This window comes from Odocoileus virginianus, chromosome X (assembly GCF_023699985.2).
Source record: "Odocoileus virginianus isolate 20LAN1187 ecotype Illinois chromosome X, Ovbor_1.2, whole genome shotgun sequence".
Taxonomy (NCBI): Eukaryota; Metazoa; Chordata; class Mammalia; order Artiodactyla; family Cervidae; genus Odocoileus; species Odocoileus virginianus.
In genome coordinates, this window is record NC_069708.1 from 5446809 (window position 1) to 5454362 (window position 7554).

Consider the following 7554-nt stretch of genomic DNA (forward strand, 5'->3'; position numbering starts at 1 on the left):
GGGAAAGATAAAATTTAAGCTCCTTGTAGGGTGACATTATGTTACAATTTTGTTTTTCTCATGGTGGTTAGACATACACCGTGAACAGCTGCTCAACTGAGAAAAAAATAAAAAGATGTAAAATTGTTAGTTTCTCAGTCATGTCTGACTCTTTGGACTCCATGGACCATAGCCCACCAGGCTCCTCTGTCCATGGGATTTCCCAGACAAGAATACTGGAGTGGGTTACCATTTCCTTCTCTAGAGAATCTTCCTGACCGAGGGATCAAACCCTTGTCTCCTGCTTTGCAGACGGATTCCTTACCACTGAGCCACCAGGGATGCCCCCAAAAGATGTAATGCTTCTTTCAAAGCTCTTTATTCTAATGTCTATTAATTGGAATTTAGCAGTCATGTTGCTAAAACATCTTTTCACTATCCACTCTGTGCAAAGTGCTACACAAACCTGCTTAAAGGTTTAAAACCCCAACTGCTTAATAAGTTCCTTGTCACTCCTTCATGCTTTCTTTTTATTTCTGTATCTTTCTATTTCCAGTATTTACTTTAACGTGAAAGTGGGATATGCTATATATATAGAAAGAGAGATAGATATAGATAGATAGAGATATAGATTTAAGTTATATATATATAATCTATGTATCTCTTTCCCCCAACAATTTCAAATGTTTTTTTCCATTTCAGTGCTTTTCTTTGTATGTTTTTGTTTTATAATCTAAAATATCTTTTCTTTTTTTGAATATACAACTCCTACCCAGTTCAAATGTCCTGTTGTCTAAGTCTTTCCTGGATAAATCAAAATAGAGTTATTTATTCCTTTTTGAATTTTCTTAACACTCTCTTCACCTCTCCTACCATCTTGCGGGGGCAATTCCTTTGCCATTGGACATGGGGTATCTTTTTTTGGTGGTATCCAACATTCTTCTGTCGATGCTTGTTCAGTAGCTAGTTCCAATTTTGGAGTTCTTGCAGAGAAGATGAGCACATGTCCTTCTATTCCACCATCTTAATCACAGCAAAAACAGTCAGCAAAAACAAGACAAGGAGCGGACTGTGGCTCAGATCATGAACTCCTTATTGCAAACTTCAGACTTAAATTGAAGAAAGTAGGGAAAATCACTAGATTATTCAGGTATGACCTAAATCAAATCCCTTATGATTATACAGTGTAAGTGGCAAATAGATTCAAGGGTTTAGATCTGATAGACAGAGTGCCAGAAAAACTATGGTCAGAAGTTTTTGACATTGTACAGTAGGCAGTGATCAAGACCATCCCCAAGAAAAAGAAATGCAAAAAGGCAAAATGGTTGTCTGAGGAGGACTTACAAATAGCTGAGAAAAGAAGAGAAGTGAAAGGCAAAGGAGAAAAGGAAAGGTATACCCATTTGAATGCAGAGTTCCAAAGAATAGCAAGGAGAGATAAGAAAGGTTTCCTCAGTGATCAGTGCAAAGAAATAGAGGAAAACAATAGAATGGGAAAGACTAGAGATCTCTTCAAGAAAATTAGAGATACAAAGGGAACATTTCATGCAAAGATGGGCACAGTAAAGGACAGAAACGGTATGGACCTAGAGAAACAGAAGATATTATGAAGAGGTGGCAAGAATACACAGAAGAACTATCCAGAAAAGATCTTCATGACCCAGATAACCACGATGGTGTGATCAATCACCTAGAGCCAGACATCCTGGAATGCGAAGTCAAGTGGGCCTTAGGAAACATCACTATGAACAAAGCCAGTGGAGGTGATGGAATTCCAGTTGAGCTGTTTCAAATCCTAAAAGCTGATACTGTGAAAGTGCTGCACTCAATATGCTAGCAAATTTGAAAAAGTCAGCAGTGGCCTCAGGACTGGAAAAGGTCAGTTTTCATTCCAATCCCAAAGAAAGGCAATGCCAAAGGATGTTCAAACACAATTGCACTCATCTCACACACTAGCAAAGTAATGCTCAAAATTCTCCAAGCCAGGCTTCAACAGTACATGAACCGTGAACTTTCAGATGTTCAAGCTGGATTTAGAAAAGTCAGAGGAACCAGAGATCAAATTGCCAACATGCATTGGATCATCAAAAAAGCAAGAGAATTCCAGAAAAACATCTACTCTGCTTTATTGATTACACCAAAGTCTTTGACTGTGTAGATCACAACAAACTGAAAAATTCTGCAAGAGATGGTGATACCAGACCACATGACCTGCCCCCTGAGAAATCTGTATGCAGGACAAGAAGCAACAGTTAGAACTGAGCATGTAACAACAGACTGGTTACAAATTGGAAGAGGAGTACATCAAGGCTGTATATTGTTGCCCTGCTTATTTAACTTATATGCAGAGTACATCATGGAAAATGCCAGGCTGGATGAAGCACAATTGGAATCAAGATTGCCGGGTGAAATATCAATAACCTTAGATATGCAGATGACACAACCCTTATGGCAGAAAGCAAAGAAGAACTAAAGAGCCTCTTGGTGAAAGTGAAAGAGGAGAGTGAAAAAACTGACTTAAAACTCAACATGCAAAAAATGAACATCATGGCATCTGGTCCCATCACTTCATGGCAAATAGATGGGGAAACAATGAAAACACTGAGAGACTTTATTTTTGGGGACTCCAAAATCACTGCAGATGGTGACTATAGTCATGGAGTTAAAAGACGCTTGCTCCTTGGAGGAAAAGTTATGACCAACCTAGACAGCATATTAAAAAGCAGAGACATTACTTTGCCAACAAAGGTCCATCTAGTCAAAGCTATGGTTTTTCCAGTAGTCATGTATGGATGTGAGAGTTGGACTATAAAGAAGGCTGAGCGCCAAATAATTGATGGTTTTGAACTGTGGTGTTGGAGAAGACTCTTAAGAGTCCCTTGGACTGCAAGGAGTTCCAACCAGTCCATCCTAAAGGAAATGTACCCTGAATATTCATTGGAAGGACTGATGCTGAAGCTGAAACTCCAATACTTTGGCCACCTGATGCAAAGAGCTGATTCATTTGAAAAGACCCTGTTGCTGGGAAAGATTGAAGGCAGGAGGAGAAGGGGATGACAGAGAATGAGATGGTTGGATGGCATCACCGAACTCAATGGACATGAGTTTGAGTGAACTCCAGAAGTTGGTGATGGACAGGGAGGCCTGGAGTGCTGCGGTTCATGGGGTCGCAAAGTCGAACACGACTGAGCGACTCAACTGAACTGAACTGAACTGAACAGGAATCTCTCTTTCCAGTGGCTATAAAATCAATTTTCTGAACTGAATATTCTCTTCACCTATCATCTTTTCCCTTGAGATTAAAAGTATTTATATATCTGTTTTAGCTCTCCTTAGATACATTTTTAAAAATAATTTAACTTATTTATTTTTGACTGTGTTAGGTTTTTGTTGCTGTGTGAGCTTTTCTCTAGTTGTGACAAGCAGGGGCTACTCTTCATTGTGGTGCACAGGCTTCTCATTGCAGTGGCTTCCCTTACTGCAGAGCATAGTCTTTAGGCATATGGGCTTGGTAGTTGTGGCTCCCAGCATCTACAGCACAGGCCTCATAGTTGTGGCCCACAGACTTAGCTGCTCAGTGGCATGTGAGATCCTCCGGGACTGGGGAATGAACCTGTGTCTCCTGCATTGGCAGGCAGATTCTTCACCACTGAGCTACCAGGGAAGCCCCTCCTTAGATATCTTGAAAGTAGGAACAGTCTTGGACATTTTTATTTATGTGCCTTGCGCACCTTGGGTGCTCAGAAAATATTTATTGAATGAAGCAAAAGATTTATCCTGTGGGTGTTGAATAATGATTTAAGAGTTAGAGGATAAGGTAATATTAACAAAAATGAGTCCTCTAGGTCATTAATTGGTCTCCATTTTAAGGAGTCTTCATTATTCCTAAAGATTTCTTTGAGTATAGATTAAAATCTTAAACATAGTGTCGAGTTTCATTTGTGTGCTTATGTTAGAAGGAAGAAGAGGGTTAAACACAGATGGATGGCTGAAGAGAGGGAGGCAATTGAGTGGCCTGAATCCCCTCCTTTTGGCATGGGGAAATGTAGGAATTTCCAGTGGTCATGGCCAGGATTACCTGGCTAAAGCAATTTTGCTAATAGCCCAATCAAGGAGGCTGGCTGTCAGATGAGGCACCTTAGCAACAAGAGGCGACAGGATGTTCTGCTACATGGGGGCCTCTTTTGTCAGAGAGCAGCAGAGGAATAAGGCTTCTTGGAGACTCATGAAGAACCTCAATGTATGTCCAACAAACAGATCAGTACTTAGGCATTGTCACACAGAGGGCATCTTCAGCCTGTCAACATGAGAGAAACTGGAATAGCCACAGTGAGGACTAAGCTTTAAAGACAGAAGAAGGGGACTTCCCTAGTGGTCCAGTGGTTAAGATCCCATGGTTTCAATGCAGGGGATCCAGGTTTGATCCCTGGTCAAGGAACTAAGATCCCACATGTGGCGTGGTGTGGCCAAAAATAATTATTTTTTTAAAAAAGGAAGGAGGTGTCTCAGAGCCAGACCCTGCCAACACCTTTCATCTCAAACCCCATAGTCAGGACCACCACTCAAGCCTCACCTGAAGATAAGAAAAGATGATGAGATTTTTTTTTTTAAACTTGGAAGTTAATGCTTTAATTCAAACCAAATTTTAACACTCCAACATGGCCACAAAACTAGGGAATCTTCATGAGATCATATTGCTGTACTGGAAAGGGAGATTCAACAATCCCCTAGAGAAGACAGTACAGTAACTGGCAACACTGCAGCCACTTTATTTTCAGATTCCACCAAGCTGAAACTTCTCAGTAAAGCCAGTTACATTAGTCAACAAAGGACTGTCTTGGTCTTCTAGGGCCATATACTGGGTGACTTAAATAACAGATATTTATTTTCTCACAGTTTTTGGAGGCTGGGAAGTCCATGATCAAAGTTCTGGCAGGTTCGGTGTCTAGTGAGGGCTCTTTCTGTCTTGCAGAAGGCCACCTTCTTGCTGGTGGGGTGGGTGGGGGTATGGGATGAGATGAGATGAGGTGAATCTCTAGAATTTTTTCCTTTTTTTTTTAAGTCACCAGTTCTATCAGATTAGAGCTCCAACCTGATGACCTCATTTGACCTTTCTCACCTCTTTAAAGGCCTTATCTCCAATGCAGGCTCATGGTGGGTTGTAGTGCTTCAACATATGACTTTAGGGGTACACAATTCATTCCACAGCAAAGACCTCTTACCATGAGGCAGAAACTATTTACCAAGACAACAGAACAGAGCAAACCAGGCTAAAAAATGATTTCCCATTCTATCCCAAATGCCTGTGTGCTAAGTTGCTCCAGTCGTGTCTGACTCTCTGCAACCCCATGGACTGTAGCCCACCACACTCCTCTGTCCATGGGATTTCCCAGGCAAGAATACTGGAGTGGGTTGCCATTTCCTCCTCCAGGGGATCTTCCCGATTCAGGGATTGAACCTATATCTCCTTTGTCTCCTGCATTGCAGGTGGATTCTTTACCTGCTGACCTATCTGGGAAGCCCCAAATATCCAAATGCCTGGATATTGCAATTTCAAATGGAAGCAAGAGCTTTCAGACCTTCATTAAATAAATCTTGGATATATGGTCATGATTAAGACCAAAGGAACTAAAAAGCTGATTGGAAATTCAGAGGCTCAGTCATTTGTCTCCAATGCCAAGGTAGTTGATGCTGCCAAATACTGGGGGACTTAAGGGAGTGAATTTTCAGAATAATTTATCATGGCTTAAAAGTCAAAATATGTTCTTCAAAAATTAACATGTGCCATTGGCAATCTAGAACTCAACAGCAGCAAGCCAAAACCTACAATCAGCAATACACTGGAGAATACAGATAGTAGGAGTTAAATTGAAAATTTAAGGCAAAGTGCCCTCCCACCTAAAAAGGTTGCAACTGAAATCCACTTGTTAAGTCAGAATAGAAAGTCTGCTCTTAAGAGATGTTTCTGACTTCCAGTTTTAGGTCTGACATGTAAAGAGCTTAGAAGTACTCACAACAAGAAAACAACTGTTCTCAAGGAAAAAATCAACAATTTTTGTATTCATCAGAGAATGGAGCTCCTTAGCAAACTCCTGCCCTCCAAACTGGAGAGACAGAGAAAAAGCCATAACACTAGGGGAAATTTTAGCCTCTGACATCACAAATACAGCAAAAAGTGTACACAGCCTACCCCTTCCTAGTCAGATAAATTTAAACCTCACACTCCCTCGTATCCTTTTACCCAATACATCATGTTTGGCTTTCAATTTTTAAAAATCACAAGTCATACAAAAAGACAAAAAGCACAATCTGAATGAACAAAGGAAGCATCAGAACCAGTCTCAGATATAGCAGAGAGTTTGGAATTATCAGACTGAGAATTTAAAATAACTACGATTAATATGCTAAGCATTCTCAAGGGAACAGTAGACAAATGCAAGAAAAGATAGGGAAGGTAAGAGACATGGAACTTTAAGAAAGAATCAAAAGAAAATGCTAGAAATCAAAAACATTGTAACAGAAATGATGAGTGTGTTTGATGGATTCATAAAGAAAAGACTCAGTTAACTTAAGGCTATATCAATAGAAACTTTCAAAACTGAGAAACAAACAGAAAAGAATGAAAAAAAACTGAGCAGAATGTTCAAGGACTGTGGGACAGTTACAAAAAGGTACATATATGTAATATCAATACTGAAAGCAGAAAGAGAGAAAGGAACAGAAGAAATATTTGAAGTTTTAAAGGCTGAGAATTTTCCAAAAATAAAGACAGACACTAATCCACAGATCCAGGAAGCTCAGAGCACAACAAACAGGATAAATAACCCCCAAAATCGATATGTAAGCATATCATATTCAAACTGCAAAAAATCAAAGGTAAAAAGAAAATCATGAAAGAAGTCAGAGAAAATAATGCTTGCCTATAGAGGAATAAGAACAATTCAACTGGACTTACCTTCAGAAACCATCCAAACAAAAAGAGAATAAGGTAAAATGTTTAAAGCATTGCTGACTGTGAGGATGGTGGGGAGGGGAAAGCTAATGGCAGTAATGGGAGATGAGGGCACCATGACTGGCTTCCTGCTGGGTGGCATAGGGGTGCTTAACAAGAACTGCCACCCAAATTTCCTAGTGATGGACTTCCTTGGTGGCTCAGACGGTAAAAGCATCTGTCTACAATGCGGGAGACCCAGGTTCAGTCCCTGGGTCGGGAAGATCTCCTGGAGAAGGAAATGACAACCCACTCCAGTGTTCTTGTCTGGAAAATTCCATAGATGGAGGAGCCTGGTAGGCTACAGTGCACTGGGGTTGCAGAGAATTGGACACGACTGAGCAACTTCACTAGTGAAATTGAAGACACAGATACTTTCCAGCAGTTTCTAAACTGGGATGACATCAGCATTATCCTTGTCAACCAGTACATTGCAAAGATGGTGCAGGCACGCACTTGATGCCCTCTGGCACTGCATTCCAGCCATACTGGAGATCCCATCCAAGGAGCACCTCTGTGATGCTGCCAATGTCTCCATCCTGCACAGGGCCAGGGGCATGTTCATGGCTGAAAACCTGCACTAA

The 7554-nt window shown here is 40.7% G+C and overlaps 1 pseudogene; it reads left to right on the top strand.

The window, feature by feature from the left end:
* Positions 1–6999: 6999 nt before the first annotated feature.
* Positions 7000–7554, top strand: LOC110129923 (V-type proton ATPase subunit F pseudogene; annotated as a pseudogene).